Genomic DNA, 13,652 nt, shown 5'->3' with positions numbered 1-13,652 from the left:
TAAGGAGGATGTTAATTCAAGTTGATTGAATTTGGTTAATTGTTGTGAACTAACTTGTGTGTTTTGTAGGATGCTTGGCTCACTTGCTTTGAGCTTGTGCCTGGCTCACTTGAGTTGATTGTGCTTTGCACATTGCATTGTCTGATTATACATTGTCTGTTGGTTCTTATGCTGTTTGTTTTGACTTTGTGATTGGTGTACTGACTGAATTAGATTGATTTCAGGTACTTTAGTCGCTAACAGTTCATCTTTGAACTTGCTTTGTGCTGCTGCTTGGTTGTATAAACCAATTGAGGTAGACTCTCTTGTCTCCATGTAGTCTGGAAGACCTGGCTTGTTATTTAGCCAGGCAACTGTCTGAAGTCCTCCTTAAGAGGCGATGTTTGTGATTGTTTAACTTTGTCCCCAAGCAGGAAAAGACCTTGATTAAGGCAATTGGCAGATACAAGAGGTGTGTAGTCCACCTCCTGCTATTCTGTTGAGTCATCCCTCTGCTCACACAACTGGTGTTGAGGCATTGTGGATCCTAACCCAAGATCCTTGTACAGTTGTACAGTTGAGTCAGTGTCATAAGTGTAGAAGGGTTCCCACTTTCTGGACCCACACTTCTTTGTCTGAAGCTCTCCCTGGCCAGGGATAAGAGCTGTGAGGCACACCCCTCACTCCCATTTCATCTGGCTTCACCTTGACTCTCAATGTCAAGGTTAAGAGCTAACATCACCTGACACAGTTGTGTTGCTTTTGCAACTTAACCCTTGATTGAGCCCACCTTGTCTGGATATAGTGTGTGCTAATTGCGAATGTTTGCTTTGTTTTGATTATGCTTGCATGCTTTGTTTTGCCTGTTTAGGTTTAGCTTGCTACCTGTGCAAGTTAGGATAGAAACCATAACTTAGGGATGATATGCATGATAACATCTAGGCTCGAGTCCAGCTCCCTAGTAGTGTGTCTCCCTTTGTATCTGGTTAGAATTTCTTTCCCGTTCAGGGGAACTACGTCGCCCTGATCCTCATACCAGATGAGGTACGTAGGCAGGAGACCGTGCGAGGTCTCTCCGGGCACTTTTTTTCTTTTTGCGTGTGTTTGCTTGACAGTTGCTAGGCTCGAGTGCCTGACTCCTTAGCAACTTGTTGTTTGTTTGTTCTTGTGTGCCAGGATATGGATGTAAGCCCAGCGATTGGCTGTCCGTATCCTGATTGTGTTCGTTTGGTTCAGAAGCCGATGTAAGTCCAGCGATTGGCGTTCGGGTTCCAAGTTTGCCTGTGTTTGTGTGTGTCTTGTTTGGCGTGCGTGAGCCGAACTACGGCAGCTCTGATTCTCGTTCCAGACGAGATACGTAGGCATAGGACGCGATGTCCTAGCGAGCCCTCTTCCTTTTCCCCCACCTGTGTTGTCTTCAGTGTGTGTGTGATGTTTGTTTTAGCAACCTTTTTCTATCTTTTGAGCGTGGATCCCGTCGAGTACGACGGATGCGTAGGGATGCTAATACCTTCCCTACGCATAACCGACTCCCGATCCCATTCTCTTTGGTCGCGAGACCATGCTTTTCCCAGGTTTACTCTGAGCGTTTCCTTTCCCTCTTTGGGATAAATAACGCACGGTGGCGGCTCTGTGTTGTTTTTGTTTCAGCTCGCCGGTTGTTTTTCGCGGATGCGACACCCCCTCTAGAGGAGAAAGAGATGACCAAGATCTTTCTGAAGACCTTGAGTTCTTTTTATTATGAGTGGATGATTGCCATCGCTCCTTCTGACTTCACCGAGATGGTGAATATGGGGATGCGTTTGGAAGAAGGAGTCAGGGAAGGGCGCCTGACCAAAGAAGAAGGCTCTTCTGCCAAATGGTATGGGACATTTGTGAAGAAGAAAGATGGTGAGGCACATGCTATGACCTCCCATGTGAAACCAAGAAGACCCTCAGTGAGGAGGAAGACCGTGCGTCCTGCCAGTAACCAGCATCAGGTGGCTCACATAGCACCTGTTTTCAGAGATAATCAGCAGTATCAACATCATAACAATAATCAGCAACAACAACATCCGCAATATCAATAACAGCAGCATCGTCCTCAACAGCAGGCCTACGAGCCTCGAAACAGTAATCAAGCCAGTACAACTTATGAGAGGAAAAGGGTCACCTTCAATCCTATTCCTATGACATATGCAGAATTATATCCCTCTTTGATAGAGAGGAAGTTGATTACTCCACGAGACCCACCGACTATACCTACCAACCCCCAGTGGTGGTATAAGCCCGAATTACACTGTGTTTATCATTCCGGTGCTCCCGGACATGACGTGGAAAATTGCTACCCACTGAAGACCAAGGTTCAAGACTTTGTGAGATGTGGTATTCTGTGTTTCGAGGACGTAGGTCCTAATGTGAAGAAGAACCCATTGCCCGAGCATGGGAAATCTGTCAACATGGTCCAGGGCTTCCCTGGTAAATACAAAGTCAAATATGTCAGCCATATTCGACAATCTCTGGTCGAGATGCATAGATTGCTGTGTGAGTACAGTCATTACGAGCACGACCATGACAGATGCCGAGTTTGTTCTGTTAATCAAAGAGGATGTCACAGAGTGTGCAAAGATGTTTAAGAAATGTTGGATGAAGGAGTCATTGAGATACTTCAAAACAGAAATGTTGATGAAGATGCTGATGAAGTCAATGTAATTTCTCCAGTATCCCGGATCCCTGAGCCTGTTATTATCAAGTACGATGGTAGCAAGCAAAAGGCTTCTCCTTCTTTGACCATTAAACCAGCTGGCCCTGTGCCTTATTCTTCTGAGAAAGCAGTTCCCTATCGCTACAATGCTGTAGCATTAGAGAATGGGAAAGAGGTGCCCCTGCCCTCTACATTTGTTGTTAATATTGCCGACGTCAGCGGTTTGACCCGCTGCGGTCATGTCTTCTCGGGTCCGCCGAAACCTCAAGCTGATGCTCGAAGAACTGATAATGCTGATTATGCTGAACGCCTAGTTAGGAATTCTGTGAATGCTACGAATCTGGCACTTGTTTCCAAACCTACCTCTACGTTGAAAACTCATGTCTCTGTTGGCCAAAGTGGCAATACGAAAGAAGATTGTGATGAGATGCTGAGGCTCATCAAAAGAAGTTAGTACAACGTGGTAGATCAGTTTCTACAAACAGCATCCAAGATCTCCGTACTATCCTTGCTGATGAATTCAGAACCACACCGAGAAGCTCTATAGAAGGTGTTGGATGTGGCGTATGTAGATCATGACGTCACAATTGAACAATTTGACAGTATTGTTGCAAACATCACCGCTTGTAACAATTTAAGTTTTTGTGATGCTGATCTCCCTAAGGAGGGAAGAGACCACAACTTGGCATTACACATATCTATGAGTTGCAAAGATGATGCCATGTCCAATGTGCTGGTGGACACTGGGTCATCATTGAATATGTTGCCAAAGTCCACTCTTGCAAAGCTTTCTTATCAGGGGCCTCCCATGAGGCAGAGTGGAGTGGTAGTGAAAGCTTTCGATGGGTCTCGTAAAACTGTGATTGGAGAGGTTGAGCTCCCAGTCAAAATTGGACCAAGTGATTTCCTGATCACCTTCCAGGTCATGGACATTAACCCATCGTATAGCTGTCTATTGGGCATACCATGGATTCACGAGGCAGGCGCCGTGACATCCACCCTACACCAGAAACTGAAATTTGTCAAAAATAAGAAACTGGTGGTGGTAGGGGGAGAAAAGGCTCTCCTGGTTAGCCATTTGTCTTCCTTCTCTTATATAGACGCTGAGGATGAAGTTGGAACTCCATTACAAGCTTTATCTATTGCTGAGCCTATTAAGAAAGGAACTTCTTCATTTGCTTCCTATAGAGATGCTAAGTTGGCCATTGAGCATGGTGCAACTGCTGGATTGGGGCAAATGATTAAGCTGGAAGACAACAAATCCCGGGCTGGCATAGGGTATTCTTCTGGTGTCTTGAACGAGCAAGGGTTGTTCAAGAGTGGTGGATTCATCCACACTGGTCAAGATGAGGAGGCCACTGCCATTTTGGAAAAGGATGCAGAGGATTCTGGCAACTTCGTCATCCCTGGATGGGTCTGTAATAATTGGGTCGCTGTGGATATTCCAACAGTTATCCATAAGTCAAAGTAATGTTCATTGTGTTTGAAAACCCTCCTCCCATGCCAAAAGGAGGAGTGATGACATTGTTGGATCATAAATACAATGATATTTTCATTCAATAAATTCATATTAAATGTTTGTTTTTCCATTTATTTTCACTTTTCATTTTTTGCATGAAATTGGTGATCACATAAAACCCTAAAAATAAGAATAAAATCAATATTTTCATCTGCATAATGATTTGCTTTATTTGAATTCTAAAATCTCTTTATATCCAAAATCATTATGCAGGTTGATCAAACCCATTGAACATAATGATCCAACATCATCTCCCAACTTTGAGTTCCCTGTATTTGAGGCGGAAGATGATGATGTTGAAGAGATTCCTGATGAGATTACCCGTCTACTTGAGCATGAAGAGAAGATCATTCAGTCACATCTTGAGAATCTGGAAATAATCAACTTGGGGTCTGAAGATTGTGTGCGAGAAGTGAAGATTGGGGCACTCCTGGAAGAGTCTGTTAAGAAGGGGTTGATTGAGTTTCTACGAGAATATGTCGACGTCTTTGCCTGGTCATATGAAGACATGCCTGGTTTGGATACTGATATCGTGCAACATTTCCTGCCTTTGAAGCCTGAGTGCGTGCCTGTGAAGCAGAAGCTCAGAAGAACTCATCCTGATATGGCAGTGAAGATAAAAAAGGAAGTTCATAAGCAAATTGATGCAGGGTTTCTGGTGACTTCTACATATCCTCAATGGGTGACCAATATCGTGCCTGTGCCTAAGAAAGATGGAAAAGTCCGAATGTGTGTGGACTATAGAGACTTGAACAAAGCTAGTCCTAAAGATGATTTCCCTCTACCACATATTGATATGTTGGTAGATAATACAGCTAAGTTCAATGTCTTTTCATTTATGGACGGATTTTCCGGAAATAATCAGATTAAAATGGAACCCGAGGATATGGAGAAGACAAAATTCATCACTAGGGAAGACTCAATGGGCTGTGTCCTTGGTCAGCAAGATGAACTAGGGAAGAAAGAGTATGCTATCTACTACCTGAGTAAGAAGTTCACCGATTGTGAGTCTCGATACTCGATGCTTGAGAAAACATGTTGTGCTTTGGCTTGGACTGCTAAGCGCTTACGCCAGTATATGTTGAATCATACGACGTGGTTGATATCCAAAATGGATCCAATCAAATATATCTTTGAGAAACCTGCTTTAACTGGGAGGATTGCCCGTTGGCAGATGTTGTTGTCTGAGTATGATATTGAGTATCGAGCTCAGAAGGCGATTAAGGGTAGTATCTTGGCTAACCACTTGGCACATCAACCAATTGAGGATTATCAGTCTGTCCAGTATGACTTCCCGGATGAGGAAATTATGTATTTGAAAATGAAAGATTGTGATGAGCCTACGCTCGATGAAGGGCCAGAGCCTGGTTCCCGGTGGAGCATGGTATTTGATGGCGCTGTGAATCAATATGCAATTGGTATTGGGGCAGTGATTATTACTCCTCAGGGCACACATTTTCCTTTTACAGCAAGGCTAACTTTCAAATGCACGAATAATATGGCTGAGTATGAGGCCTGTATTATCGGATTGGAAGAATGTATTGATCTTAGGATCAAACATCTTGATGTTTATGGTGATTCGGCCCTTGTTGTTAATCAGATTAAGGGTGAATGGGAGACGAATCAGCCTGGTCTCATCCCATATAGAGATTATGCGAGGAGGATTTCAACATTCTTTACTAAGGTTGACTTCCATCATATTCCTCGAGATGAGAATCGGATGGCAGACGCGCTCGCTACGCTTGCTTCGATGATTATGGTTAGACTTTGGAATGAAGTTCCCAATATCACCGTGATGCGCTTGGACAGACCAGCTCATGTATTTGCAGTAGAGGAAGTGCAAGATGATAAGCCATGGTATTATGATATCAGGTGCTTTCTTTAGAGCCAGATCTACCCGCCTGGGGCATCTGCAAAAGATAGAAAAACTTTGAGGAGATTATCAGGCAGTTTCTACCTCAACGGCGATGTGCTTTATAATAGAAATTTTGACATGGTTTTGCTCAGATGCGTGGATAGACACGAAGCAGACCTGTTAATGACTGAGGTCCATGAGGGTTCATTTGGTACTCATTCCAACGGACATGCTATGGCTAGAAAGATGTTAAGAGCATGCTACTATTGGTTGACAATGGAGTCTGACTGCTGCAAATACGTGAAGAAATGCCATAAGTGTCAGATTTATGCGGATAAGATTCATATTCCCCCGACACTTCTGAATGTGATTTCATCACCATGGCCTTTCTCCATGTGGGGAATTGACATGATTGGCATGATAGAGCCGAAAGCGTCCAACGGTCACAGATTTATTCTCGTAGCAATTGATTACTTCACCAAGTGGGTTGAAGCGACATCATATGCAAACGTGACCAGGCAAGTGGTTGTGAAGTTTATCAAGAATCAACTCATATGCCGTTATGGTGTGCTGGATAAGATCATTACCGACAATGGATCTAACTTGAACAATAAGATGGTGAAAGAGCTATGTAGCGAGTTCAAGATTGCACATCATAATTCTTCTCCTTATAGACCCAAGATGAATGGGGCTGTTGAAGTTGCTAATAAGAATATCAAGAAGATTATCCAGAAGATGGTTGTCACGTACAAAGATTGGCATGAGATGCTGCCATTTGCTTTGCATGGGTATCGTACATCTGTCCGCACTTCAACAGGGGCAACCCCTTTTTCTCTTGTTTACGGTATGGAGGTTGTACTCCCAGTAGAGGTGGAGATCCCATCAATGAGAGTCTTGATGGAAGCCAAGTTGACTGATGCTGAATGGGTTCAGAGTCATTATGACCAACTGAATTTGATAGAAGAGAAGAGATTGACTGCCATGTGCCATGGTCAGTTATATCAGCAAAGGATGAAGAAAGCCTTTGATAAGAAGGTCAAGCCTCGTGTATTATGAGAGGGTGACCTTGTGCTCAAGAAAGTCTTGTCTTTCGCGCCTGATTCCAGGGGTAAGTGGACTCCAAACTATGAAGGTCCATATGTTGTTAAGAGAGCCTTTTCAGGCGGTGCCATGATACTTACAACTATGGATGGAGAGGATTTCACTCGTCCTGTGAATTCAGATGCAGTCAAGAAATACTTCGCCTAAAAATAAAAACAGAATAGCTCGCTAAGTTGAAAACCCGAAAGGGCGGCTTAGGCAAAAATGAGCGTCTCGGTGGATTGAAAACCCGAAAGGGCGATCCAGGCAAACATTAGAGACATAAAAAAATGAATATGTATCCCGCTAGATTGAGTACCTCACCCTGGGGAAATCTAGGCAAAAATTAGGGATTTGGCAAGTAACTGCATCCTGACAAGACTTTGTTCTACAAACTGTCATCTGTCAGAGATTCTCGCTCAATCATCGTCAACTGAAGCTTCAAATACATCGGATTCAGAGTTGGTGGAGAAATGGTCATTATGTTCAATGTATCCCTTTTCCAATATATATCACCAATTTCAAATTTGTAAAAATATATGGAGTCTCGCCATTTGCAGACTACCATTCCATCAAATAAATTTGAGCCTTCATCCAATTATTTGCACTCTTATTTGTTTCTATTCAACAAATGTTTTGCATGTTTTAATTGAGAAATATCGTTGTTTTAAACAAATAAATTTTTCATAACTTGTTTTTAAACAAAGTGGACATGCACAATGATGAAAAGATACTTGGGATATCTTCAGTGCTCTCCCAAAGATGGTATGATTCCCAACAGGGTGAGACATTTGTTCATATTCCTGGCATGACGGTGTCCTTTCTTTCAGAACCTTTGTGGTTTTTTCCTCCCGAGCAGAGTGGTTGATGAAGAAGTTTATCTTCCTTCAGCGGAGTAATGATCCTTCCTCCTCTGCAGATGTGATCGCTTTGGTAGTGCAGTTATGATGGTGACCTTAGAAGCTTCTGATTGGTGGTTGTTCCCCACAGAGATCCATCCTCCCCTTTGGTAATTTCTCCAGTAGAGTTGCTTCTGCGGCGGATTTTATCTGTGTGATCCTGTCCCCAGCTAGAATGACTGATGTTCATTCTCCTGCAAAGATTTTTGTTTCCTGGTATCTCTGATCCCTAGCAGATTGGATGTTCTCCAGTGGGCCTGGCTTTCTCTCTCGAGATGTAGTACCAGATGTTTGTGCATCGATCGTTGGACCTGTTTGTGTTAGATATGTTTGTTTCGTCAGCATTCATCATACATAAACCACACATATGCATATAATTTTGACATTCAGATATTCATGTTGCATTCTTCGCCATATATCTTTGTTTGTTATCTCCTGCTAGTTGGTAATATATTTCCCAAGCAGATGTTTGTGTCTGGCCTCCCCCATGTAGAGTCAACCCCATAAGCAGAAAGTGTTTATCCTTTCTTCCATATTCCCCACTGAGTTATGTCCTCGTGGATGATGGTTGTTTCTGTTTCCTCCCAACACATATATTGGGATGGAGTTACCCCTGAGTTATATCCTCATAGGGATGAGTCTTGTTTCATCATGCCTCTCTAGTTTGTTCCTAGATTGACTTTTTGTGATTTTTCTTGCACTTCCCCGTAGTTTAGATGAAGGATTGCTCAGAAACCAGCAATTGTCCATCTTTTCCCCGACGGATTCTGTGGTTCTCTACCCTTATACCGGTAGTTGTAAACCCTATTTTTATCCCCTTGCAGAGTTAACCTCGCTTGTGTTCATCCTAACCGATGACGGTTATTCTTCCGTGGTTTTCTACCCAGTATCCGGTAGATGTAATCCCCTCCTTGACGGTTATCTTTATCCAATATTCCTTCATTTTGAGTATATCTCCCAGTAACCGGTGATATATCTCTGGGATCATTGCCTTTGTCATAGTATCCCCAACGGGTCATCTGTCATTTACCTTTTGTTGGTAATGATTGTTTCTCCTTTTGATTGGTCGTCATGGTATACCTAGTATTTGGTATCCCGATGCCATTTTCCTTCGGTCGATTTATCCTTCATTAACCCAGTAACCAGTTGTGGATAATCTTCCATGCGAGTATGTTATCTACGTTCTGACGGTAATAGATAATATATCTCATGCGCTCTTTGGTCGAAGTCTTTTGCTCTTCCCCAATCGAGTAAGATTTGTATCCTCTTTTGTGGAATCGAATGCCCATCCTGTAATCGAGTCTGCCTTTTAGCCCTCTTTTGGATGATGAGTGTCTTGGAAATATTCCCCAATTCACGCTTGGTCAATCACCTATTATATGCCCAGTAATCGGTATCCCTGGTGTTTCCTTCTTCTCTGCTCCCTATTATGACTTTTTTGTCCCCTGTGGAGTCAGTTTTTCCTGAGTTGAAATATACCTTTTTAGGTTTTCCTCAGATGATTTTGGATGTTTGATATCTCTCACCCTTATACCGGTCTTAGATATTCATTCTCCCCGAGCATGTTGTTCTTTCACCCTCATACCGGTGTTTCGACCACATGTCTCCTTGAGCTTATTACCCAGTAACCGGTAATACCTCGCCCTGGTGTTTCCCCAGAGGAGTCCTGTTTGGACATTCCTCAAACGGAGTCCCTTAGTGGATTTTCCCCATTTTGAGTCCGGATTTTCATCCGAAGTATCCTTTGTGGATAGTTCCGCTGTATTGGCATATTCCCTAATACATAAACCTTTGAGTCAGCTCGAGTCTTTCCCTTGATTTATTTTCATGGGATTCCTCTCGTGTCTCTTAGTAAGTTCTAAGTTGTGACCTGCTCACGCAATTTATCTCCTTTCTTATCCCCATAACAGTCTCAGGGTCTCTGTCCCATGGAGTGTATTACTCATGTGGATCGTCAGTTTCTCCAAATTTCTTTTCTTCTTTGTGGATACATATCTTCACAGAGTATTACCTTTTGCATACATACATCTGCATCATGAGGTCTCTTAGGGACCAAAATTCGTCCCTTTGTTATTATTTAAGCCCATTCTACCTCGTCGAGACGAAGACTTTAACCTTCACTTCTTCGGCTAGAATGACCTTAAATAGGGGCATCTCTGAGACCCCAATTTTGACCCTAAGAACCCTCATGGCATCATAACATTGCGTTTATATTGCCTCAAGGATCATAAGCATCTTGGTTCCCTTTGCCTTTAGGGTGGGATCCCACTTTGTGAGTGGTTTGAGATCACCAAGCATGCTTGAATTGTATATTATTGCTTTTCTCATTTTTATTCACTAACCAAAAGCACAAAAATATGCCACTAACATCTCTTGTTTGTAGCTTGAGCAATCACAAGGTCTAAAGCTTCTAGGAGATCCTATATGCATTGATATGGCCAAGAGAAGATGAAAGCAAGCATGACAATGGTTACCAAAGCTCTCATCCATTAAATATGCCTCCCAAGTATCTCAATTCATCATTTTTGATCAAAGCAAATCAAGGGGTTTGAGGCTTGTTTCTCAAGGAAACCCTAATTCATCTGTTCATCAACTATTCCTTGCTCATGAAGCAATCTCAACCCATGGTCAAATACAATCAAGGGAAGTTCTTTAATTCATAATTTCATGCATATTTGAACTTATATGAGTGTTCTCAATCATCAATTCATCAAGATATGAGTTTTGGACTTGAGAAGTTGATCAGTCAATTCATCTAACTATTTTTGAAATACACTGAGACCTAACTTTTTATGTGTTTGTCAAATGGAGATGACCCCAAGAGAAAAAATGTTCTTAAGGACAATACGAACAACTTTAATGTTCATCAAAAATTGATTTGAAGCTTGGAAGGTCATCATCCATTCTAAGACATTATAGGTCATTTTGATTGAAACCCTAATTTTGGGTTAACTTCCCAAGGATATAACTCCTTCATTTTTCATTATTTTAAGGTGGGACTTAATGCATTGGAAATCTTAATGTGTCTACTTCAAATGTTATGTTGAGAAAAATTACAAAATCTCAAAAGAAACACATGTGATAATGCAAAACATTATAGGTCACTTTGGACCAAATGCATTGAAATGTGAAAAAGTGAAACTTCAAGTGCCCATAACTTCTTCATCAAAACTCCAAATGATTCAAAATTTAAGTCAAAATTGTTTGTCTTGAAAAGATCTACAACTTTTATGTTGAAGAGTTTGTCATTTGGAGCTGGCATCATTGAGACAGAAGGGCTTGAACTTTGGCCAATTTTGAAAATTCCACAAATGCATGTTTTGAACCCTACACTTCAAGCTCAATTTTCACTAATTTCCAAGGCCCAAATGGAGTTTTTATCAACATGACATTTGTTCCTTATGCAACAAGCTTTCCAACCATTACTCATAAGGTTGCATTTTGATTTTGGACATGGCATTTTCGAAGGCTTCAAGGTAATAGTGCATTTTGTGAAAATCATTTCAATTGCCATGCATGATCCATTAATACACAATCTTCACGTCCAATTCATACATGATGATGATCAGCTTCCAAAACCAAGTGGAATTGGGCCCTTCATGCGCCTGTACAGGCCCATGCATGGAGGCCTTTTCCATTCATGCAAATTTGAAATCATGCATTCAGCATTGCCTTGCCTATAAATACATTGCATATGAGCTTCATTTCAGCAACCTGAAGGTGCTCTACATGTTGTGCAACTGAAATCCCACCCTCACACCAAAGGAATTATCTCACTTTTCTCTCAAATTTCAGATCTGAATTTTGATTTCCTTGATTGAAATTTCAGATCTAAAAGTTCCTAGACCTCTTCACCATGATCCATAGTGTGAACTGTAAGCTTTAGCACCAAGGAATTGTGAATCCAAGCTCTGCAAATCAGAGGTTTACTTCTGATTTTAATTTCTTCGAATCAAATCATATATTGCTTGTTTCTTGTTGTTGCTGTGTTGTCTGAAGTCCTCCTCATAGAGGCAATCATTTCATGCTTTGAATTTTCAAAATCCAACAAGTTTCAGTTGAACTCCATGAAATTCAACCTCTGATTTCTCTCTCAATAGGAATCTAGAGTGAATTTGGTTGGTACAGGAGTGATGTACATCACTCCACCTTTCGTTTGGTACCTGGATCGCGCATTTTGGTTAACATTTATTTCTCTGTAAATTTGGACCTTCGCCGGATTTAATCTGAGCCATCCATTTACGTTTCCAGATTTAATCCAGGTTGTCCAACATTATGACTTATTTTAATGCACTATGTGATTTAGTTGACTAGGGTGTATGGTGAGCGTGCGCTTCCTGGCCACGTGATGAGCCACGTCAATTAATGAAAGTACATCAGACGGTCCACGCTTTTCCTGATTTTAAATTCTGATTTTAATTTCCATTTTATTTCTAAAATTCATATCTCTCTCATTATTGGTCCAAAAATTATGGGACCAATTTCATTCTTCTCCTTTTAATTTCTACTTTCTAAAAATGATTTTTAATATATTTTATTTTATCATTTGCTATTTTTTAGTAATTTTCTCTTTTGTGGTTATTTTTAATTCATTTTAAATAGTTTTTGAGATCCAAAAAATACAAAAATATTTTCTCAACCTCTTTGAATGATGATAGATCTATGAAAAATATTCTCATCAATTTATTAATTAATTTGAGATTTATTTGAGATTTTAGTTCAATTAGGTTATTTTTATGCATTTTTAATTGATTTAAAATAGTTTCTGACTTTTAAAAATGCTAAAAAAAATTGTCAAACTTTGTTTGACCTTGTTGAACTTGGGATAATTCACTTGGACTGTCCAAAGTTGATTTGAAGTGAATTTGAAGTTTGACCTTTCTTTATTATTTTAATTCAAGTTTTATTTTAGATATTAAAAAATGTCAAAAATATTTTGTTTAGTTCTTGACTTCTAATCTTCATTTTGCTTCTGTTTCCTATTGTTTGACCTTGATCTTCTCTATCTTTGGTCACAGCTTGTTGTTTATCTTACTCCATTTCATTTAATGCACTTTAATTCTTCATTTTCTTCTCTTCTTCTTCTTCTTCTTTTTCTTTTTGATCAATGGGTTAAAGATTGGTGGTTAGCATTGATTAGGGAGGTTTAATCTTCCTTGATTCAAATCTAATTCATCTTGATCATAGATCAAGTGAATGGCTTTGCATTAAGGATAGATTGCTTCCTAAATCATGCAAAGGACCTAAATCAATACAAGATCATTTCTCATTTTCTTTTTGGCATGACAAGTTGATGGAGTTTGATTCACTAATCAAGACCTCTAACTTGTGTTGTTGCCTACATTATTATTGACCGGCCTCAGATAGTTGTGACTTCTACATAAGTCCAATTACGATTGCTTAACATAGCGCTAAATTTGCCTTATGGCACACTAACTGCTAACACTAACCATTAACCATTAACATTTAATTCTTGCTCTTTACATTTATGCAATTTACTATTCTTGTACATATTATTCATTTGCTTTTTCCCTTTTGCTCATTTGAGCACATGTTTATGTTAATGCAATTTGCCTTTTGCTCACTTGAGCACATAATTGTATATATATCATTGTGCTTGTGTTTTGTTTTGATTGT

Source organism: Lathyrus oleraceus, chromosome 3 (assembly GCF_024323335.1).
Source record: "Lathyrus oleraceus cultivar Zhongwan6 chromosome 3, CAAS_Psat_ZW6_1.0, whole genome shotgun sequence".
Classification (NCBI taxonomy): domain Eukaryota; kingdom Viridiplantae; phylum Streptophyta; class Magnoliopsida; order Fabales; family Fabaceae; genus Lathyrus; species Lathyrus oleraceus.
The sequence above is the reverse complement of the archived record's forward strand: the minus strand, read 5'-3'. Positions refer to the sequence as shown.